We start from the raw sequence: 25,924 nt of genomic DNA on the forward strand, positions 1-25,924 counted from the left end.
AATTTTGACCAATGAGAAACAAGATACAGGGAGAAGGACTGTTCAAAGTTTCAGGGATCCCATAAGGACTTTCTAAAGACGTATGTGTCATCCAGTAGCAGGTCCTTCTACAGTAGTTCCCCTTATTCACAGTTTGGCTTTCTGGGGTTTCATTTACCTGGAGTCAACCATGGTCAGGATCAGAACGATCCTTTTGACAAGTTATCTGAAGGTCAACAGCAGCCTAATGGTATGTCAAAATGCCTGTGTCATTCACCTAACTTCATCTCATCGTGAAGGCATTTTATCATCTCACATCATCACAAGAAGGGTGATTACAGATATTTTGAGAGAGACCACATTTACGTAACTTTTATTACAGTACATTGTTGTTCTATTTTATTACTAATTATTGTTGTTAATCTCTTACTGTGCCTAAGTAATAAATTTTATCACAGGTACATATATATAAGAAAAAATATAGTATATATACATGCTTTGGGTCTATTCAGTTTCAGGCACCCACTGGGAGTCTTGGAACATATCCCCCACAGATAAGGAGTGCAATACAAGTACCAGACTTGCATAATCCTGGCTAGCTCAGTAAGCAGTATCTTGTATTTGTTTTCTCTCCTTTCTTGCCTCACTTCCATTTATTTTCCATAAAACATGGGCACATTAGCTTTCTCTCCCACTTTTATAGAAAATTCAAGCTAGTATATATGTGGTATATTTTAAAATAAGGAGCTCAAGTAGCTAAAGTAAGATTTCTAAAATCTCTGTACATTTGTAAGATTATGGAGCACTCATACCACTTTCTGAAGATAATTTCCACTATCACACTTTATTAGATATATGACCTGGAGACAGTGATTTTTATCTTTCATACAACTAATAAATGATAGTACAGAGATTTACAGTAGCAGGACTTGACAGTCAATTAGATGTAGATGTAGGGTCTAGAGGAGTAAAAAGTTGAAGACAGCACTAAAATTTTCAGTCAAAGAGACTGCAAATTACAGTTACACCAAAATCTTTGGCCAGAAAAAGATTTCCAGAACTGGGATAAAGATAATAACTTAGGAGACTCTTTATAGCCTGGAAGCCCCATTAGTCTTCATCATACTTTAATGCTTACTGTTCTTTGGCAATTGAAAAGAAAAAAGTATTGAATTCTGTTTGTAAACTCCTCTTAATTAACTCAAATCTCTGTGCCCGTTTCTTGAAATTCAATGCTACCAATGGAAAACTTTGCTACCAATGGACATCATCCGTAATTTAGTTATAAATTTACTTATAAATTACTTATAAATTTACTTATAAATTACTAAAAGTTTTTTTTTTTTTTTTTTTTTTTACAAAAACTACCAACATGTTTATTAACATAACCAGAAGAACAGAGAAAGACCAGCATCACCAGGGAAGTGACCAATTGGCACCATGTCCTCCGCAGGCTCTTCAAAGTGAACTCCTGACTGTGAGCAAAACCCTTTGATCAATATCTATCCTCATAAGTGGGGAATCCAGTCTGCTCAGACTTCTAAAAAAACTAGTATCTGTAAGAAGGCATGATAAGAAAGATAAATGCACCTCAAAGTTGGATAATATTGTTTTGAATAGTAATTAAGCAAAAGTAAAATAAATCTTTTTCACTGGTCTCTAGATCTCTTAGTATCCTAAAATTGCTGCCTTATTGTTTAGAGATTCATTTCTGATTTTGGCAAGTACCCATCACAGATGATCAGTTTTATTTTGGACACAGTGAATTTGAGTTACCTATTATAATCTTTCTGTAAGCTAACATTTTTAGCATACCACATAGATACTATTGTTGCTGGTAGACCAATGCTTACTGAGAATAATTGGCTCCGAGTTATATGGACAATAAGTGTCGATACAAGAATTTAAACTAAATCTAAATTCTCTCTCCTCTACACCACACTGAATCCTTACTTTTTTGTAAGGCATCTAAACACAATAACTGTTTAAATAAGGAGTATAAGGGTCATCTAATTATGATGTGCAAGCCACTGAGTGTACCCTTTCAGTAATCTATAAAAATGGAATTATGACATAAGCAATCTTTTTAGTTGCAGACGATATGAATGCATTGCTTAGTTATTGTTCAAATGCACAGTCCATGTGGCTTTATTCTGTATTTATAAAAAATACTATACATTTATTCTAATGCTACTATATAGCTGTGAAAACTACCTTGATTCAAATTCAGCCATCATTAAAAATGTTTGGTATGGAACTGTTTCCCTAGCAACAGTTACCCTGTGCATAGATAGTTCCTCTCCATTCATGTAGCTCTTTTCCAATCCGACAATTGGCATAAATGTTCATGTATGGCAGTAAGGTTGAAAATTCAAATTCAACACAGAATGACAAGTTTGAAGTGAAAATATAATAAGAATTAAATCAGGTGTTTAGACCAACACACTGACTAGGGCAACTGAATAGACTGTAAGACAAAGTTGGAAAAACACACAAATATCACTTTAGGAAGTTGAAAATGACAAGCGAGGGTTTATAAATGCTAGGTCCAGATCCAAATCACTGTGGGTCCACCACTGAAGAAAAAAGAGAATACCAGCTAAATTAGGGGACTTTCAAACTTTTCTGATTTTTCCAATAAACTAATTCTAAAGAAAATGCATATAAGAGCAGTTCAAGAGATAGAGGGATTTCGTTCATGTACACCTTAAAAATATAAAACGTCCTCTTTAATTTTCCTATTTAGCATATTTCTTAAACACAAATAAGAATTCAACTGCAAATCACTTTGACATTCACAATTTATTAATCCTCCTAAGCCATTAGGTTCCTAAAATGAAGCACAAAACATCCAAAAAAAGCAAAATAGTCATCAACAACCAAATGCTTGTAAAATCACAGAATAAAAGAGGCAAAGTCAGTCTATAAGTAATTGTGAACAACCAGAACTGAGATAACTCACTACCTTCAGACCAACCAAAAGGTATTACACTAAGTGAAATAAGTCGAATAGAGAAAGACAAATACCATGTGATTTCACTGACATGTGGAATCTAACAAACAAAAACGGGAAACAGACTCATAAATACATAGAACAAACTAGTGGTTGCCAGAGGGAAGACGGGGTGGGGGGCAGGGAGCAGTGAGCAAGACAGGTAAAGGGAGTTAAGAGGTAAAAAATGCCAGTTATAAAATAAAGAAGTCATGAGCATAAAAAGTGCAGCATGGAGAATATAGTTAATAATATTATAATAATATAGTAATGATATTGTAATAATTGTAATAATAATATTGTAACAATATTGTGGTGACAGGTGGTAACTATACTAATCATGGTGAGCATTTCATAATGTATATAATTGTTGAATCGCTATGTTGTACACCTGAAACTAATACGATACTGTATTTAAATTATACTTTAATTTAAAAATAAACAAACAAGTAAATAAATAGAAGAGGTAAAATCAGGTCTAGTTTACCATCTTCAGGAGGAAAACTTAGTGTGTCAATTATGTTAGTGCAACTCAAAAGGGTACTAATGTGACCACCACCTCAGACCCATATATCTTGAACACAGAATCACACATCCGTCTGTTACTTATTCATCCATTCATTTATTCAACATGTATTCATTGAGCTCCTTCTATGTGCCACTCTGTACTAGATATTGGATCAACTGTGGTAAATAGATCTGGGAAGAAAGATGGCTTGGTGAAAGTAAATACGGGTAGTCCAATGAGGCGGCTAATTGAAGCAGAGAGAAACTGCACAGGAGTCAGATGTCTGAGCTTCTCTTCCCATTATCATTGAAAGCCTGTGGGACATTGGACAAACACCAGATCTTTCCAGGACCCTCCTATTTACTTATAAGTGATAATTAAGAGGTGAAAAAGAATATAAATTTTATATTATCATGCAAAGTTTTGTGCATTGTAAAACAGTCCATACATGTAAAGTGTAACTATTCTACTGCAAAACAATACTCCCTGGGGTACAGCCTCAATCAATCCATTCTTTTTCTTCCATTGCATGTTCCAACCTGTTCTTTCCAGCTAGTTCTTCTCTGCCTCTTGTTTGAAATCTAGAATTGGTCCCAATCTTTGCAGTACTCTCTCAAATAATAAATTTTTTCAATAACATTTATTCAAAAATCTTCTCATTTCATTAATTTAAAAATGTCTAGTTTTCTATATAGGAAATTATTGGCATGTCATTCAAATCCTGTCATGGAAAGAGCATATGATTAGATTCTTGTCTATTCCATCCTGTCTTGTGTCTGTTCTCCTTTTTTTTTTTTTTTTCACCTTCACCAGACCACTATGTTGTGTCTACTGAGTTGTAATTGGGGAAGAAGGAGAGACAAGAACAAGAAAGGTCTTAACTAAGACAGTGCTGTTGGGCTCCAGCACTGGTGATCCAAGATTATTCAGCACTGGGTCTTCCAGGTAATAGGGTGTTTCATCCATTCTTCAGGAACCTACTCATGTATGCAGATTTCTCCACTGAAGATTTCTCTAGAAGGCCACTTAGTTTCTCTTCTCTGCCTCTGGTTTTCAAGGCCTAGCCCACAAAGAAGCTCCCTGTTTGAGTACCATAACCCCTCTAATGTTCTCTTGTTTTGCAGGACCCAATTTTGGTCCACAGAAAATCTCATGCTTCCTGTGCTACAACAAATTCTAGAAACGTAAGGCATTCCCAACCCAGCTTTCTCTCATCAACCCACAGTCAAGCCAGCCTGCATCACTTCTGGCTAGGTATGATATTCACATTCATTGTGTCTGTCTTTTAGGTTATGTCAAATTTTACTAAAAATAATGGTAAGTAAATGACCTGGACCATAAGCTAACTAAAGTCACAGTTACTGTACCAGGTCAAGAATAATGATTTCAGTTGGCCACTTACGCCGAGTACCACAGATAGATTTGAAATTTTTTCTTCCTAAAATACAATCTGAAGTAGATGAGCGCCAGGTGTAACATTTTTAAATAAAGTACTACATTTTTACATTTTTAAGATAGCGTTGTATAAGAAATACAATGACCTCTCATTGCTTGCCTGACTCCCTGATGCAACAAGGATAGAAAGAGATGGGCTTTGTTTAAAACTAGTGCATGCTCACTGTCAGAAAAAATATAAATAAATAAATAAATAAATAGTCTAATCTCCACTAGCAATTTTGCTTGGCTTAACTAGCACATAAAGCCTGGAACAAAAATGACATTGAAATCCAATATTATACCACTAAAACTAAAGGCAGCCTTTTTTAATTGTAGGATAGATTCTATGTTGTCAACTCTTGTTTGATAAGATGAAGGCATCAAGGCAGATTTTTCCTTTATCTCAAATGTTAATCTTAGTTCAGCTACACCAGAAAAACTAAAATGGATTTGATTCATGTAACAAAATCCACTGCCTTTATAGGACTTTCACATGGTTTTTTAATATTAGTTTTTTTTTTTTTTTTAATAAAAGTAGTCTGCTCTGTCTGGTATACACACCATAAACAGAGTGCCATTTCTGACAAGAAAACCAGAATTTGGAAATTCATCATTGTGTTTCAGGGTGTCATTTACAGAACAAAAGTAAGAATGTGAATAAAGCAAAAAGTTCTAAGTCTTCTATACAAACCAAAATAGATAGATGTAATCTCATTACACAAATACCACCCTAGAAAATAACAGTGTTTCATGCTATCTCAAATTATCATAAGATGTTCTTAAAAATTATGTTGTCTTCTTCATAAGAAAAAAAGGTATTTCATTCAGACAGAAGGGTGACAGTAAATGTATCCTAGATGCATTTCTTTTAAAGTTAACCTTTTACATAAGCCTGTGTGTCTTAGTCTCTCCATATGAGATACTGATTAGCAGAAACTAGCCATGAAAACCTTTGTTGTCTTCTTTATCCCCATTAGCATTTACATTTCACGCTGAAATATTATTATATGAGACTTGATCAAGTGTAGTCCAGTCCCATGTTGACTAAACATAGAAGATCTTCCAAATTTCTCTTGAAAGATTACATTCTAACTGAACAATCTGCTTGCCAATAATAACATTCAACCCTGGAGTTTAATTATAGCTTAAACTATATCTTACAAAGAAGCCATTATTCTTCAACAAATGTTTACTGATCTGATTATGTACTCCCAAAATTAATATAAATCTGGAGATGACTTTACCTCCAAAATCTGGCTGAATTAGGAACATGCCTTTCGCTTTTTTCTCCAATTTTTATAAAATCATGATCACAAGACCTCTTACTGTAACAAGAAATTATAAAGACAAGAACCCTGATAGGTAATAAATGTTCCAATTCTGTTTGTGCAATTAATGAAATCGACATGACAGGGAGTGTGACCTCCTGTGGGATAATCAACTTCCCAGAAGATCAGGACCTAGGCATGCTCAGTCAGGTTCATAATATCTCATCAGTTTATTTACCTGTGTTCATATCCATTATAACTGGAGAGAGGAGGAAGAAAAAGTCACAAACACATGTACTAAAAGACTATCCAAATAATTTTTAAAAAGTTATCCAAACAGACTTAGTAGAGTGGTTTCAATAAGAAAAACTCAATTTTTTTTTTCCAAATTAAGGTTATTTTTTGGTGATTCCTTAGAATCCTTGCTGGTCCTAGATCACAACTGTAATTTATGTAGGGTTCTAAAGAATCACAAAAGGAGTAACTGCCCCCAAGATACTCACAGTCTTAATGGAAGATATAGATGCATAAGAAAGCAACTCGCAACTCCACTGGAAAGGGGTATCAGAGAAATAGAATGTGCTGTGACACATATGAAGAAGCTAGCCCTTAAAAGGCAACGTTTTTGCTATCAAGATGAAATTATACAAGTGATTTTATTAAAATTACAGGTTATGTAACAAGAAGGTAATTTATAAAATATTTATTCTGAGCAAGTATCAAATTAACTAAACAACCTAGAACTCAAATAAAGCTTTTCATTATGAAAACAACCATTATTGGAAACCTGTTTTCAAATGTTCATTTTGTGGCTTTTTTTAAGGTTTTTATTTTAATTCCAGTTACTTAATCATTTTGTGAATTTTTAATGTAAACTCAAAACCATAATGGAAAATTCATATTGGAAAATCAATGGTTTGAATTTGTATTAACTCACAAATAAATCAAAAAAGAAAAAGGAAAATGTAAGAAAGAATATCATTTTGCCTTGCTCAAGCTCCAGGTCCCAGAGAACAACTTGGAGGAATGAGAGAATCTCACAGTCCTCTGACAGCTGCTGCTCGATGAGAAAAGTCAGCACAAAACAGTACGTATAAAATACTCCATAGTAGAAATATATTGTAATAAGAATGAGATATGATCCCCGTCTTTGGGGGGAATTTAAAACCAAAGACATATCCGCTGGCATGAATTAAATAGAAAAAGGAATAAAAACATTTAACCTAACAAAATCATGACTAAGTATCATCATAAGAGAGAAAAAATACTTAAATCTCTATTCATGATAAAAATGAGTCAGCATAATGATCTGGAGGGAAGAATAGATATATTCTACATATTTGACACTATACAAACATTTAATTCTCTAACACAAACTAGTATATGCTAAAACCTTTTACAAACTATAAGGTACTACGCAACACTATGATCATTAACTTTAGGCAAAATGATTTTGCTGGAGTGACTTAATCTTCTTAAATAATTGTCTTCTTATTCAAGAACCAAGAAAGATGCAGAACAGAATTAAGTCTTATGGAAAAAGAGAAAAAAAGAGGATTTTGAGCAATGGATAAGCATCAATTTGGTGAACCTTTCTCATGGATGGCAATAATTAACTTAATCTAATAACTAACTTAAATCAAGAGACCATCAGTCCTATGAGAAAGTCTTTTCTTATTGTGGCCAATGACTGACTTGTCCAACCTGAGTCGGTGAGGCAGAGCTGAAGGGTACTGATCCTAACTACTGGGGTAGGATGCCTCCTCTTCAATCACAATACAAAAATTTGAAAGCCAATGAGGCCTTTGCCATATCTGTACCCCTATTATCCACAATAATAACCCAGAATTAAGAAGGAAGTCCTACATGCATTGTATTTTCTGTGCCACTAGAATTTCCACATGAGGTGATTTCCTTTAGCAAATGATTCCCATCTGTCACCAGTTTCATATAGAGGTCCCCTTTATGCTTATTAGACTTTTCTTTATTAAAAAAATTTAAACATATTACTCCCTGATAAATAATTCCTCCCTAAATTTGCATATGTTAGTGCAAATTTAGCAAGCATATCACTCACACTGTCATACTGAATTTAAACTGCCACTTTGTAAAAGAAGGAATGAAATTACACCTAAATAAAGTCATTTGCAGCTATCCCCAAAGTGAGAAGACCCCCTGGAAAAAACAGTGTCATTCTGAAAAACCACATAATTCCAAGAATATCACTGAAGACTGATTTTGTACTTAAAACTAAGAGGAAAAAAAGAAAAAAACTTGGTAGCATAAAACTCACTACCTTGATGAGATACAGGTTTTGCTCAAAGAAAAGGATTCACACAATTTTCCTGATTGAAATTCTTACCAATATTAATCTTGTGGAAATATAAACATTGACTTGCAAACAAGCTTAAAGAGGCTGAGTTGATTTTGAGTGTTAGTTTTCTGTATGTCTTTTAGTCTTTCCAAATAATATGGTGGGGGTTTTTTTCCTAGCCCCTCCCCACTCTTGTTTCTGATTTGCTCTTAGATAGTGAAAAAATTATTGTTTATAGATGCTTCATGGAGCCTTGAAGGAGAATTTAATACAATTGTTTTTGCCTACCGTGAAACTCAGGATCCGGAAACCTAAGAATACAGTGTTACACATTCATATTACACAGACACTCAGCATACCACAGCATCATACTGCATTTAGTGAAAAGGAAGAAATGTAACCAAATGCCAAATCAAGATTTTTTTTTTTTTTACCTAGATAGCTCGGGATGACAGCCTTTCAATGTGTCCTCCTGAAAGATAGGGAGAGGACACAGGCATTTGGTTCTATTGAAGCAATGTAGTAACAAGTCAAATCGAGAATAAAATTATACAAAAAGTCATGATTTACGGGACTTTAAAAAAATAACAGAAATCACAAAGCTGTGTAAACACCTAACAGGACACACTGAATTAGAAAATTATTTATTGATGAATGATTATAATTATTCAGCGTGTTGTACTGTACACGAGTGAAACGGACCCTGGAGACAATCAGAACACTTTAATAGGGATTCAGTTCCCACGATGGAGCACTTATCAGTATTAGTTCATAAAAATAAAAGGAATTGTCTCTATTCTGAGATAATCCACCTGCTTTTTTTGCTTTATTTGAGGCTGCAAATATTCATTTAATAACAAAAACTGGTATGCAGTCTCGAGTTTAAGTAAGCTAAGGATTTTCTAAAACTCCAATTTTGTTCAGATCTCAGTAGATAAAATTCTGATTAAGATATATGGTGAAGAGCAAAACAAACACATTTACATTCCTTAGAAACAAAGAAAAAAATCAAAACCAAAAACTATACGCTTGGGAATTTTAAATAACACAATGAAATTATTTTTCATCCTTTCCAACCCCTATGTTCATTTAAATCCAATTACCCACCCACTTCACTTTAGATGGAGAAACTGGGCATTTAGGAGAAACACTTGTTTTAGGACAAGCTATTTTTTTCTGTGTCAAAAACAGATTGAAAGCTTTTCATGCTTGATGAACATTCTGGGCTCCTTGAAGGAAAGAGGTGGCTGTGCAGCACATGGGGATGAAGTACACTTCTCTCACATACACCTGTTCCAGTTTTCGATGCACTGGCCCACAAATCACCGCTTCATCTTTGTCAACCCCAAAGCCTCTATTCTTCTTCAGTGACCTGAGGTTGATGCAACAAAAGGAGGCAATTTCACAGCAATGTCAGAGGCCCCTTGCTACCGAAAATAACACCCTGCTAAAATTTGATAGCTAGAAAACTAAAAGGTAATGTTTGTATTGGTTTTTATGTAGGGCATCTTAAAAATAAGACAACTGAAGCATTGTTAATTCAAATTCCAATCTGCTAATCCAAGGAATAGGGCTATAAGTACCAAGTGCTATGGATAAGGCAGAAGAGAAATATAATTATGGAGCTTAAGGCTCCAGCAAGCAGCAGCAGAATCTCAACTCAGAACACTAGCACTGCCTCACTAGCTGCCATTAACCCCTTCAGTACTCCTGCTTTCTGCTTCTTGGACAGGAGCCAGTTCACATACCCTCTCAGTGACTCAAGCCTTTCCTTTGTTAAGGCATACCTATCTCTTACTGTCTTTATAAAAGATACCAAGTTGCCTTCTATTGCATTTACACACATGCTGCTGCTGCCAAATTTATGTATAATGGTATTAAAAAACAAAATTTAAGTTACAAGTATGGACACATGTATATGAAAAAAGGAGCTTGGAAAAAACATTTTCATAATTACTTTGTTGATACAATTTGAAAAAGTAGGGGAAGGGTTCCTGATTAGAAATACATAATTACTATTCATGGCCTCATAGCTTTCCAGATTTAAATGTTTTCTGATTTGTACAGTGTCTTCAGTATCCTTTTCACATAGTTTTATTTTATGCTATTGTACTTACTATAATATGGCTTTTTGCCTCCCTCCCATTTTTACAGATACTGTGGTTATATAGAAAATTCCAGATAATATCTAATTATTTCATATCTATTAAGCACACAAAAGATTTTGTAATCTTTAGGAAGACACATAGGAATTAAAACTATAATGCAAATACACATCTAATTTTAACTATGTGCCAGGAATTACGCTAAATCCTTTCCATGCATCATTGCATTTAATCTACCCAAAGACCCCATGAAAGAGCTAGAATGACCATGCAATTTTACAAGTGAAAAACAGGTTTAGGGAGGTTTGATAGTATAACAAATTTCTCATACCTGGAAGGAGAGGAGTCATATTTGAAACTCCTCTCATCTAAGAACTTTGAACAGCTTATAACCCAAAACACAAAACTCTGCACCTCTTTTCCATTTCCTCCCTCACTATTTTGCCAAAATATGCCTCCCAACAAATTTCTTTTTGCACCAGCTTCTGTCAAACATTCGAAAAGATTGCATAACACAGTAACAACTATCAAAGGATAACGACGGGTCACCTGGCAATGTTTCCTTGTTATGGGAACAGCAAAGTCCTTGTCAGCAAAATTATTTCAGATGCTTGCCAAAGCTGCCTGTCCGGACATTTTAAAAATCAAGTAGAGAATCAGATAAAAATTTGTATTTGTTTGGGAGTAGGAGGGTGGGGTTCATAAAGAGCAACCTAGCAGTAAACTTAAATAATTTACACCTACTAAGAGCACAGCCTACAGATCCCTCCAATACCCTCACTAATTGGATGGTCTTTATCAACCAGAATGTGAACTGCTTGAAGGCAAGTTCTTCGTATATGGATGACCTCTGTATCCCCACTGGTACCCAGAATTTATTGAATTGAATTAAATTAATTAATTTATCAGGGCAGATAGGGTCATATTATTTTTAAATTCTAAATAGTGTTGTCAGGTTTCAGGTATGCATAAGATAGCACTTTCCCCTTTTTACCTAATAAGATATTTCACTTGGGAGAAAGTTCAGATATTATCCAGCTCAACTTACTCTACTTTTTCCTAAATGTTAAATCTCAAAATGCTCTTTTCTCAGCTAGAAGACTACTTTCTTTTGCCACTTTTTAGGACATCTGAAACTTACATGGATTAATAGGAAGCCCATCAATTAGGTATTCCTTTATACAAGGAGGTGGAATCAGTAAATTTAAATTAAGGAAATGGAAGTACAATGACCACCTGGCACAGTCTGTTCAGGACTTGCCTGGTTTTAGAACTGAATGCCCATGTCCTCAGAAGCCCCTCAAGTCTGAGCAACCTAGGCTCGTTGGTCACCCAAAAAAGTCAAGAACAATTCCTATAAAATAAAATTTCAATTGTAGGAACCAATCAGATAGTATATATTTTATGAGCCCTCGATTGTTACTTAAGTTTTCATCTTTGTGTTTGTGTGAGAACTGGATAAATTTCATTATCTTAAGACCTCTATGGTCTGTAGGCAAAATAAATTCATGCCAAATCAAATATGTATATGCTTAGTTGAAGGGGACTTGGTGAGTTCAGGTTTAAAAGTAAGCTGGCTTCATGCACCAGTGTATTCCAGGCCACAGAACAAATAAATTTGATTAAATAAAAAAACATAATTGAATGTAAGCACGGGAAAACTCAAGAGTGTCTAATGCAGTGGTTTTTGGACTGGGGATCTGTGAAAAACTAATCATGCCTACTCGTGGATCCCACTGCCTGGGATTCTGATTCCATTGTTCTGGGATCCCAGGTATGGATATTTTTGCACAGTTCTCCAGATAAATTTAATGTCTACTGTGTTATCATCCCTTGAATTACTGTATTCTTGTGGAAATAAATTTAACAAAGGAGAGCAGAACCAGAGTTGAAATAGACCTTTTGATTAATAATTAATAATTCATCATTTCATGTTACTAAAAAATGGAGAAATGTCTGTGTATGTTTAAGGTCTTCTTTCTGTCTGGTTAGGAGTTGAGAATTTTTAACTATGTTGATAGAAAATTTACATGTTAGCATATTACTCAGGTGGCAATACCAATTACTGGAGACAGTGCTTCCATTTCTTGTGTTTTGCAAAGTATACACTATACTTATCTATGCATACACATACACGTGCATGAAACAGTGCGTCAGAATTGATTTTTTAATCAGATAAGGAAAGGAAACAAATTATCATCAGTAAAAGTCTTTCTCTATAATGAAACCCAAGGACATTTATAAAGAGAAATGGTCATTTAGAATCAGTAATAGGATGTGAAGACAATGACCTCTTAAATGCTATTTTAAAATTTCTTCAGGTCAATAATAGCCAAATGTTCTAATATACTGATTTCTCAGTGACCCATGTCATTTGACTAGATAATGTGAGTCATATACTAGTGAAAAAAATCAATATTTTAGAGACAAAAATGCATGAATAGGTACTTCTGATGAGGTGTTTTAAAAATCAGATTGAGAAATACTTCTTTACATTCTGAATGATTTCTACCCTAAGTCTAAAACACATCAGATCCAGAAACTCTAGTATGAGAATATACATTGCTACTAAGAGGTTGCTTGAATTGATTTGTTCAATTCATACAATAGTGTAGAACTTAGAACTTTATAGAGATTTAAAGAGGAGAGGTAAAATGCAAATTTGTTCAGTTAAAAAGGGTGAAAGGAAAATGAAAATTCAAGCCAATTGTGAAAAAAGAAATTGAAAGCAAATTGGGATTCTGTTACTACTTTTTTAAAATTGGGATTCTACAATAATGAATAGATCAGGGATAGGAATTTTAAGTTTTATGTCATGTTCTTTTAGACAATTCACTTTGCTGCCTGTGACCTAGTTTTATATTTGAAATAGTAACTAAAAAAAAGAAAACACCCCACAAAACTTGCTATTAGTATTATCTACAATGGCTTAGGTCAATCACCTAATAAAAACTAGGTCACTCATTTATCATATTGACCAACCAACCTAAAATCAAACTCAGAAGTCACAGGCTAAAGTTATACTTTGAGGAGCCATTTCCCAAATTTGTATTATTTATCATGATGAGGACAGCTAACAAAGCATACATTTGTCTATGGCACATCCATAGCAATATCTTCATACAATAATTATACAATAATATGGGGTCTAAAATGACAAATACTTTTCAAATACAATATCCTTCCAAAAGAAAACCCAATGCTTGTGTTCTTATAATTAAAAAAAAAAAAAAAAGAATATTTCAGGACACCTGGGTGGCTCCATCGGTTAAGCGTCTGCCTTCAGCTCAGATCATGATCCCAGGGTCCTGGGATAGAGTCCCACAGCAGGCTCCTGCTCAGCGGGGAGCCTGCTTCTCCCTCTGCCTGCTGCTCCCCCTGCTTGTGCACTTCGTCTCTTTCTCTCTCTCTGACAAATAAATCTTTAAAAATAAAATAAAATAAAAATTTAAAAAAAATATTTCAATAGAAGATACTTCAAAATGATAACCATTTGTTTCCATCTTTGCAGCTAAAATAAATATTTGGTTTAATGTTATTAAAATGCCCAAGTGCCTAGCAAATATTTCTAACTGATAGTTTCCCTATCATCAGAGAGAAATTGTCCGGCTGTTTCAGCAGAGTTTTTGAGCTGCAAACATGAGAGTTTTAACCCTGACTGGTAGTAGGAAAAGTTTTTTTTTTTTTTTCCAGATATTAAGACATCATGCTGTTTCTCAACCAACTTAAAGTCTGCAAAGAATATTATTCCTTTTTCTACTCCAGGTACTAATGATGTCATCAAATGTTGCAGGAAAACACATAACACCATGTCCCCAGTCTTGACATGTACATGCCTCTTATTTAGCTGCATTTTTTTCTCTAAAAATAACCTCTCAGTTGTCACATGAAAACTTCAGACAAACTAAGCAACAAGACTGTCCAGCTTCACTTGGTAAGAACTTTAGCAAACCATGGAACTCATACTCGAAAAAGTTTGTCAGGGGAAGAAAGGAAATGGTTGTCATCTTTTAATGGTATATTTAAGTATTACATGTGTATAATATAAAGTAATAATTGATGTTGCTCTTAGCAGAAATGGGAACGCTCCGGTAGGCCTGCTAGGTCTTGAGTAAAATGAAAATGAATGCTGCTCATGCAAAAATGTATTGGATGCAAAAAACAAACAAACACCAAAGTTTGTTTTGCCCATCATATTGTAATTAGGCAACCATCTTTTTACGTGTTTATTAAAATACCTGGAAGGAAATATATATGGAAAAGAAAAGCAAGAGCTCAACTTTTCTAAGAGACCCATTATGTCTATAAAATGATCTTCATGACTATCCATAGTTAAGTAAAACGAAAAGATAGTTATTGTTCCACTGTTGAATCATAATCCACAAGATAAAGGTAAACACTCCAACAGGGTACCTAGAAATTCCCAAATACTGCCAAGGGGCTAGCCAACTATACCACACAGGAAACACTTGTCTTGTATGCTAAAAAGAAAAGAGGAAAGGTAGCATTTACTTCAGCTAGTCCACAGAGCGGCTCAGCCAGAAAACTTCAGAGGAGTTTTAGAAAAGGTCTCTGTCTTTATTGCAGCAGTTAATTCTACTTCAGCCATGTTCAAACGGCAGATTCTTTGATGACTGGCTTTTGGCTTACAATTTCTTAGGCTAGACAGCAAGATCCTTAATTTTTTCAGTATTTTAACTGTACCAAGTTAAACTAACAGCCAAAAATTCTTCTTGCATTTTTATGGAAGTGAAGCACTGGGACAAAAAGATTAATTCTCTTCTCATCAACAGTATTAGTAAAAAGGCACAGAAGCACAAAGCTCTTCCAGGCTTCTGAAACTCATATTCAATGTATTTCAATCATAATTCTTTTATTATTTTCTAAACTTTAACCCAAATGAAAAGGGGGGTTGTTTAGCAAATCACTGACTCATTATTTATATAAGTAAAAAATAACTCATAGGTGGTCCTACTCACTGTTACCTGAGAAAATACATATATATACATACATGTTATATACGAGATACTTTATATCTGATACATTTTAAAAAATAAATGCAATTTATTTTTTTATTTTTTATTTTATAATTGTTTAGATCTTTTATCTTTGAAAGTACACACTTACTGCCACCTCTTTTAATCTACTGTATAATCTTGAATGATAACTAAGCCAGGTATTTATAAGATTAAAGAAGTAAACAAAAAAACAGAGGCATAGGGAGATTATAATTTGCCTAATGTCTCAAAATCAGTGACAAGGGCAAGTGAGCTAGAATCCAGGTGTTCTGGCCCATGGCTCTTTCCATTAAGCAAGAGATTAATGAGGTTCAGAGAAAATAAAATTTTTCAGCACTTATTCCAAAATATCAAAGATGCTGACCTAGTAAAAATTTAAAAATATAACGTGCTTACTAAAAATACTGTTTAAAACCATTTTGAAGAGAAAATTCAGACTCCAGATAAATCCAAGTTAAATGTTAAAATTTTATTTAAACTGAGCTTTTTATACATCTTGATTGTATAATAATGCTATTTAAATTTTTTAAATCAAATATTGTATCTTCTCCACCAGATTATAAATTCATGGTCATGAAGAATCATTTTATTCAGGATCCCCTCCCTCCAACAAATACACAAACTGACAAGCATGCTTCCTTGCACATAATAGCAAACTCAATAAACATTTGTTGAATGAGTGCATGGATTTCTCAAATAAATGACAAAATAATTCCAATAAATATCTGGAAGAGTTGTTAATTATATACTGTTTCTGAGCTTATTCAGAATTTGCTTCACTTTCATCATTATTTTATTCACAAACTTGGATTATTGGGGAAACTTCTTCTCTAACAGCTAAAACGTGTAACCTATATACTCATATGAGCTTTGATTACAAGCATCATTTAGTAAACCAACCAAGATGTGTCAGGCACCATACTGGGTAATGGCTTCTATCTGTAGGAATATCCCATGTTTCCTCCTTCCTTTTCCTCTTACTCTCCTCAGGAAGGTCAGATTTGGACTGTGATACAATGGACTCTATATTGGTTCAAATTTTGTTAGAAGATATGAGAATCCCTTCTGATCCACCCAACCTATCCACCAACAGTCAACATCAACCTAATGTTAGATAAACAACAGGCACCTCAGACCAAACCAAAAAGTACACAATGACTGAAGTAGCAACAATGTATCATTGCATTATCAACATTACAAAGTTGCACTGTCACCAAATCCCTTCAGGATCATCGCTGATATATCTGCCAAATCCAGATACTTTATTCTACCCACCTCCAATATCTGCACTCTTTTATATAATCTCTTACCTTGACAACTCAAGTAGTTTCATAATTGATCTCCATAGATCGCCATGACATTTCCAATATATTCATCACAGTGCAGCCACAACAACCTTTTGAAAATGCAAATCAGATCCTCTGACATTGTCAAGGCTTCCCCTTACAGTTTGGATCAAAACAAAAGTTGCCAACATGGCTTTTAAAAGGCTTGCATTACCTGACCCCCCTCTATAGTATCACCTCCCATGGTTTCAATTATCTGTTGTTGTATAACTAGGCACCCAAAACCTTACTGGCTGAAATAACACGATCATTTATTTGTTCATAATTCTGCAATGTGATCAGGGCTTGAAAAGGACAGCTCATCTCTGCTGCATGAGCCATCAGCTGAGGCCATTCAACTGGGGCTGGAGGATGCACTACCAAGATGGCTCACTCACATGTCTGGAAAACTGATTTTGTCTGTAGGCTGGGAGCTCACCTAGGACTGTGGGCAAGAGGCTTCACTTATCTTTCATATAGCACCCCCTCCTTGTTGCTCATTGGGTTTCCTCACAGCATGGCAGCTAGGCTTCAAGAGGCAGAAAATCGAAGCTGTCTTTCTAAATTCTACTATCAGAACTGGTACAATATCATTCCTGTCATACTTTAGTCACCAAAGTTGTTATAGGCAGAGCTAAGATTCAAGAGAGGCGATATTTAGGACTCATCTATCAGCGGCTGTAGTGAGAAAGAATGTGCAACAATATTTAGCCCCTCAAGCCCATTCTGTTCCTTCTTTCTTTCTTTGTTCCAATCTTTTAGCACCTATCGGCATCATAATAGAATTTTACATCGATAAACAATATAAGAAAAATCAAAATTCACATGTATTCTCCATAATAGTTATTCAATTTTACATTGATACTGTGGCCATATCCTGGATTAAAGGGTTTGTAAGATGTACCTTAGGTTAAATTATCAATCTTAACATTACTAATGAAGACTGATCTAAAAATACAGGCCTGAGGCATTACTTAGGTTTGCTCCTCCTGTTCTATTTCTAACCTTCTCACACCCCTGACACTCAGTTTGTAATGTATCTTATCTCACTTGTTCATCAGTCAAAAACTGTGGAAAGATATGTAAATAGAGAGTGGGAGAGAGAAAAAGACAAAAAGAGATAGAAAGAGGATACGGAGCCCTCAATTAAATGTTACTAATTCTGCAAAATCTCTTTAGCTTTACAACCACTTTAACTCAAATATATTAAATCAAATGAATTCATTTTGTAAAATTTCTTCTTCAAAGAAAGCCACTAGAAATATTTATGTGCATAATAAAATCATAATACATAATTTCAAAAACTAGAGCCAACAAAAATGACCAGTGAAAATTGTGAATATTTAGAAATCAATTGATAATACTTTGATGAAATAATTAAATAATCAACTACTCACTTTGAAAGTAGACATTAATCAGATAAATTAGGTCAAGATTAATTAGATGGAACAGTATGTTATACCGAAAAGAGATTCAATTTGTCTTCTTTTTACTTAAGAAGGATCCATTTCAAGGGGTACCTGGATGGCTCAGTTGGTTAAGCATCCAACTCTTGGTTTTGGTTCAGGGTATGATCTCATACATCATGGGATTGAACCCTAAATCCAGCTTCCTACTCAGTGGGGAGTCTGCTTGAAAGATTCTCTCCCTCTGCCCCTTCCCCCATCTGCATGCTCTCGTTAATAAATAAATAAATCTTTAAAAAAAAAAAGATCCATTTCAAGAAACAATACGTATGAAAATGTATCATGAATCAACACTGGGGTTAGTAAAAAATGTATATGGACTGGTCAAGCCTATATATATTCCTGTGATAAATTTTGTACACTATAAGTTGGTTCTCAATAAAATGGTACCATCTCTAAGTGCCCAGTAAAAAAAAAAAAAAAAAAAAAAAGTAAATGCAACATCAAGCTTTATTTATTATAGTTTTCTTATCCTAGGAAGATAACCTTCCACATCATATTTCATGCGCATAACTTACATGCTACATAAAGATGAACTAGAATCTAATTGTGATATGTAAAAAACGTGCAATATGGATTTGGAAAAACTTATAAGAAGAGTCAAACAATCACTAGTTGGTTTCAGCTCATTTTTAAAGTCAAGTTTTATGCATCCTATAAAAACATTGACCAGGCTTAAAGAAAGAAGAGTGAGGTTGCCTGCATAGGAATATTTTTCTGGGCATTGGAAAGTTATCTGATCTTAAATAATTTGGTCAACATAACAGTATAATATGCAAATTTCATTAGAAAACCATTACTTACACTTTTCTATAAAGTTTATACTTCATATTAATCTACTGAAAACATCAATGATTTGCCATATGCCTTTTCTTGGCCAGGGAGACTGAAGAGCTTGAGGTTAGTGATCCTACAGGTGATGATGAGAAAGAGAGCTTAAGGGATATGAAAGTACTTCACAAAGATGTGGAAGACTTGCAAGAAAATCTTTATCTTTGTCACCATATTTCTAAAACAAGTCTACAAGATAAAAACAATGAAAAATCATTTTTTAGATGTTATGAGGTTAAATAACAAGAAGTAACAGGAAAGAAGAAAACCAAATATTTGGTAATAAAGTAATGTTTAAATTATTAAACAATTTACTAGATGGAATATTTTGGATGTCATTAAAATTAAGATATGAAAAAATAAGCTTGAAATAAAGTTCAGTGAAAAATACATTGATAAATTCATTCTGACTACAACTATTATACAAATGTATATATATTACACATATATACACAGACATATATATAAAAATATTAGATATATATATGATGACACTATGATAAGTAAGCTTTTTCCATTCCTATATTTTATTGTTTCAAAGCTAAATTATAGTTTTATTAAAAAGAAGAAATTGTGAATACCCAAACAACCATTTTTAGAGAAAAATAAACACTAAGAAGGGCAAAACAGAGCATGAAACTGTAAAGATAGTCAGCAATTATTCTTGTTCCATTTGAAGAAAAGTAAGCATGCTCTAAAAGGAAAATGAACCAAGGGGCTACGCAAATTTTTTGTCAAAGAATTGGCCCAGGATGCAGACTTAAAAAACTAAAAACTGATTTTAGCCACAATTGTCTGCATCAGTTGGCTTTCTTCAATATTTCCAAATCCACTACTGTTCAAAATATCACATGACATTTTCCATTCCACTAGCATGAAACCCTGTCAGATTTCTTCTTCTCCTATCATCCCCTCCCCCGCCCCTGCTTGGATCTGAGCCTCAATTTCATGCCAAGGTGCTGACTTAGCAGAAATGCCACGCATAGTGGCATGGTGACTTCTACCCCTAACCACGAGACACTTTTCATTTATATTCATCAAGGAAGTACTCCACAGGCATCAAACCATGTACCCAGATTTCAGTTTGTCATTTGATTATCCCACTTAATCCCATTAGATACTGATCTTTTAAATAGCACAAAAACTGCTGACAAAATGCCTCTGCAAACATCAAAAATTCCCTATATGAGGAGTATTCAATTTCACAGTTAGCCTTAGTAAAAACTGATATTTACATTTACTCAAATATTAATTGGGGGCAATTTCAAGTGAAAATGAAAAGAGTTGAGTGTCTTAAGAAAGTAAAATCTTTCAAGACACAGTGATACTTAGTGAGATAAACTGACCTTTTTTCTTTCCCATTTAGAAATCTGGGGATTCTCTAGGAGCACTTTCTCCATATATGACTAAAAGGTTTAGTACCTTCAGAAACCTGGATTTAGAGTCTATTCCACTTTATGGAGAATCTTTCATTTCTGTTTCTCACGAAACCTGCATTTTGGAGGGGACGCATACTGTACATGGTGGTATACACTATATAAATAAGATACATGGGCAGAAAATGAAATATCTATTAATGCCTAAGAATTTTAAATATTTTGAGAAAAAAGGACTCCGACCCACATATGCGAAGGCAATATGAACACCTTTTGAATAAACAAAAACAGATGAAAGTCAACAGGTTTAAAAAATCATGTAATTATATATAGGGAAAATAATAGTGATTATGGGATACTCAGTAAAATGTTTGTCTAGAGAAAGACACAAAAAAATCTTCTTAGGTGACTGATATTTAAGAGTGCCAGACCAAAGTCAGGAAAGCCACATCGTGAACAACATATTATTTACTCACGCCTCCACTTCCTCATCAGCTAAATGGATCTAATGAGAGATCTCATTAGATCTTTCAACTCACAGGGAATTTACAGAAATTATTATATTATTATATAAGTGCACTTGTGAAAAGCACAGCTCTGTAAATGCTGAGAACTTTCTTTTTTTAAACTTCATCATATTCTTCTCCAAAATGATCAGGAAACAGAATAAAACGATACTTTAAAAAGCATACTTCTACATAAAAGGTTTCCACAAACTTAACAGGATTTTTTTGGTTTTGAAAGACAAAAAATACTTATGAAAAGTTCCTAGAATCAAGAGAGTGTATCAATAAATGGTATAAAATATTCAAAATATTGAGGAATTTTTCCATGTAAATTAGTAAATATTAAAAAGCAACCTCCTGGAGTGCCTGGGTGGCTCAGTAGGTAAAGTGTCTGCCTTTGGCTCAGGTCATGGTCCCAGGGTCCTGAGATCAAGACCCATGTCAGGCTCCCTGCTCAGTGGCGAGTCTGCTTCTCCCTCCCCCTGCTTGTGTGCTCACTCTCTCTCTCTCTCTCAAATAAATAAATCTTACAAAAAAAAAAAAAAAAAAGCAACCCTCCTGAAAAGACAAATACAATACTTAGTTCTGGCCCAATAGTTTTGTCACTATTTCATGGGGGAAGAAAAGAAAGGACAGCTGGGGCTAAATTGAGTCATTTTGTAAGTTGAATAATAATTTCCTCAGTTGCCTTTACTATCCATCTCTATTTTCTTGATGTTTGTCTTAATTGATACTTAAGCTATTATATATTTAATCACCTACTAAATATTAAGCTCTGAACTAGGTATTTCATAATGGGGAAAGTGAAATATAGTCCCTGACTATGAATGTTCACTGTTTATTGGAATATGCTAGCATTTAAATTCTATAGAATAAAGAGGGAGTGCAAACTGACACACACATTTTGGGAACAACTTGTTTTTTTTCTTCTACAGTGAACGGGCATATTCTACCACCCAATAATTTCAACCTTAAGTATATGCCCAAAAGTAATTCTCACACATGTTCATTCATGCAATGCTCAAGAATGCTCACAGCAACATAATATTTAAAAATTGAGAACCCAAGCATTAATCTTTAAGAACATACATAAATAAATGTAAAATTGTCTCACAATGGAATGCAATTGTGAAAATAAATTACCCTCAGCCCATGGGCAATACCATGGAAGAGTATTAGGAATACTGCATTGAGTGAGCAAAACAAATGGCATGCAGCATACCATTTTAATGAAGTTCAAAAACAAGATATATATGCATTACATTTCAAAAAATACATACATATCTGGTTACACTACTATAAAATGTAAAAGAAATATAAACCCTAAATTCAGCATAGTGGTTTTATTTAATGGGAGGCAGGAAGGAATACTGGGAAGTACACCCAAGTAACTTCAATGGAATGGTCATAATCTTGTTCATAAGTTGTTTAGCAGTCTCACAGTTCAATTTATTATTATGCTCCTTAATTTCTTATATGTTAAGAATATTTTTGTTTGCATCAAATTTCTTAAAATAAAAATTAGATAATTAAAAGAAAACTTTACATGTTATGAAATTGCACTAATTCTGCCTGAAGAAGTTCGGGAAGGAAGCCATGACATTTTAACAGAGCTAGAAAGCTAAATTCGTTTCCCAAGAGGCAAAGGGCATTAGTAAGGGCCCAGAGATGTGAAAGAGCAATGGGATGAGTGAGAGAAATGTACTGGGGCTGAAGCATAGGACACATGGGAGAAGAGGCAGGAGATGATACTGACAAAGGAACTCATCACTTCTGTGGAAAGCCTTATAAGCCAGAAAAGGAAGAAGTTTATTTTGTAAGCAATGGAATGATCCTGATGTCTTACTCTAAAGCAGGTAAGTTATAAGATCATTTTTTTCAGAAGGATAACCATAATGCAGAATTGTGGAAAATAATCAGAAGAGGAAAGACAAATGAGGGCACTTAAAGGGGAGATGCAGTAGTCTAGGGGGCACAAGATGAAGATTTCGACAAAGCTTTCAGTAGAAAAGAAAAGAGATGGGCGTAAGGCATTTAAGGGTCAATAATACCTCTATGAAGCTGAATTTTAAGAAAAGACATTTAAAGGGTAGATTTGGTGATGAAACAGATGTAGGGGGTTAGGAATAATTAAGAGCCACAGACAACCGTAAATTTTGATATTCCTTCATAGGCTAGTGGATGATGAGGCTTTTAAGCAGGTAACATGAGGGAAAAAATGGTTTGGCAGGGGAGGTAATTTAAGTTTGGGACTTGTCATGGTTGAAAAGGTTTGGGAAATGCATTTGGATATGTTGGTAGGCACTTGAAAATACTGTAGCAAGTTAGTATAGAAATTCAAATTTATGTACCCTAATTAACAGCTGTGACTAACAATTAAAATAATGTTCTTCATAGAAAGAGCAGCAAGAAAAACTTGAAGAGCACCAAGAATGGATGGAACTTTGGAATAAAAGAAATAGAGAGAGAGATTTAAAGGAATAGAAGAAGGAGAAGAAGTAGTACTAGTAGTAGTAGTAGTAGTAGTAGTAGTAGTAGTTAAGAGCACTAGACTCTAGAGTCAGAGTGCCAAGTTTCATAATAGTCCTCTACTATCCTTGGTCAAGCCACCTAACTCCTCTCTGTTTTAGTTTTCCCAACTGTAAAACAGAAATAAGATAAGAACAGTATTTCCTCATAGAATTGCTTTGTGGATTAAATTAGTTAATATGTATAAAATGTCTGCCATGTATTTCTCATCCATTTAACAGAATGTACTGTAGACTACACAGCTAGGCCTGGTTATGCAGAACTGTAATTATCTGTTACATGAGAAACAATTATACATATGTTGTGATTTGAAATTCCTGAAAGGACACCTTGCTGCTACCACCACAATCCCCAAACTGCCCAATATTTCCCATCTATTGACTGATATCAGAAACCCCCTTTAAGTTGGGAAGTTGGGATACCTGGGTGGCTCATTCGGTTAAGTGTTTGCCTTCAGCTCAGGTCATGATCCCAGGGTCCTGAATGATTGAGCCCCATGTCAGGCTCTCTGCTCAGTGGGGAGTCTGCTTCTTCCTCTCCCGCTGTCCCTCCCCCTACTTATGCATGCATTTGCATGCTCTCTCTCTCTCTCTCTCAAATAAATAAATGAACTCTTAAAAAAAAAAAAAAAAAACCTTTACTCCTGGTGAGGCGTTCAAATCCACAATACTAAGAAAGTTTTAAAACAGGAAAAGAAGCTTAAATTTATGCAATAAATTTCTAGTAGGAGAATAAAGTAAAGGACTACAGGATGATCCTTTCCTAAGAACATAGTTGAAAGCAGTAAGAAGAAAAGTAGAAGGCACCTGAAATGGAGTGAGTGAACAGCTCTAGAGAGAGGAGGCTGGAGTGAACATTCAACTCTCTTATTTTGCACTGAACTAATTCCTCCTGACCTAAAAGTTTTGGAGATCAGGGCTTTTTCAGTCATAACAACAAGTAGCTCTACCATTGAACCTCAGTTTTCTTCTGTGTGGATTAAGTGATAAAATTCACATAACATACTTAACATAGTGCCTGTCATAAAATACACGTTCAATAAAGGTTGTCTCTGGGCGATTTATGCTTCAGTTTGCAAAAACTTCTGCTAATTCACAGTAACCCTTTCCCATTCTCTCCAAGTGATGGGACACATGATTGTCAAGAAATGCTCTGCAGGATGACTTATAAAAGTGGATTTCTGTGCTGGAGAAAGAGATGACAGTTATAAAAGAATAATAACAAGAATATAAGAACAAAACCAGCAATAACTGGAGTATTACTAAGGAGTGTTTACAGTGTGCCAGATACTATGCCACCAACATTCCACACAATACTTGGTGCATAAACTATTTAGTTTATACATTGCCTTTTTCATTACCAAATATTACTACTTAGTTTTGGCTGAAGACATTGTTATTAATCAAAGATGGTTCTAAAAATTTGTGAAAGTACCAAATAAAAAATTAAATCAACAATAGGAGGAATTAATATGTGAGAAATGTGTCACTTCATTAATATTACCATGGAAAACTACACAGAATACAACTGTTAGGAAGAGAGTAAACTTCAGCACAGTACTCTCCCTTTTACCTCTTTATTTCCTTCTGTTCCTCCTGAAAGTGGTTGTCATTGACTGAAAATTCATGTTGCTTCTCAGAAAGTCAGGGATAATTGACAATTTCAGACATTTTGCTGCTTTCCTCCTATTTCTCATTAGTTGCAATCCCAAGATTTTTAAACTACTCTACATGCATGCTTGATATTTTTAAGATTAACCATTCTATAGTAAAATGAAAAGACCATTTTTCAAGTGGCTAAAGAATAGAAATTTGAGTCTACGAAAATGTGTATAAAGAAGGAATAAGAAGGGGAAAAAACAGCAGTCAGCTGCTTCCTCATCTGGTGTCAGTTGGAGACTGAATTGTTCTTCAAGAAGAAATGAAGATGAATAGGCAGAAGCACACTTCAAATTGTCATTATTAGACCAGTTACTGAACACACCTAAACAAAGTTTGCCTAAAATCATATCTAATTTCTCAGTCAAAAGGTTTTCATTTTTTAGTCCCAAAATTTTGTTAAAAATTATATTCATATATTCACTGTTTTAAAAATCTATATTTTATGGGGTGCCTGAATGGCTCAGTCAGTTAAGCATGGAACTTGTGGTTTCAGCTCAGGTCATGAACTCAGTGTCCTGAGATGGGCTGGCATAAGCTCCTCGCTGGGCGTGGATCCTGCTTAAAATTCTCTCTCCCTCTGCCCCCCTCCCCACAAAACCCACATTTTAT

Source organism: Ursus arctos, unplaced genomic scaffold, assembly GCF_023065955.2.
Source record: "Ursus arctos isolate Adak ecotype North America unplaced genomic scaffold, UrsArc2.0 scaffold_15, whole genome shotgun sequence".
In the NCBI taxonomy this organism is placed as follows: Eukaryota; Metazoa; Chordata; class Mammalia; order Carnivora; family Ursidae; genus Ursus; species Ursus arctos.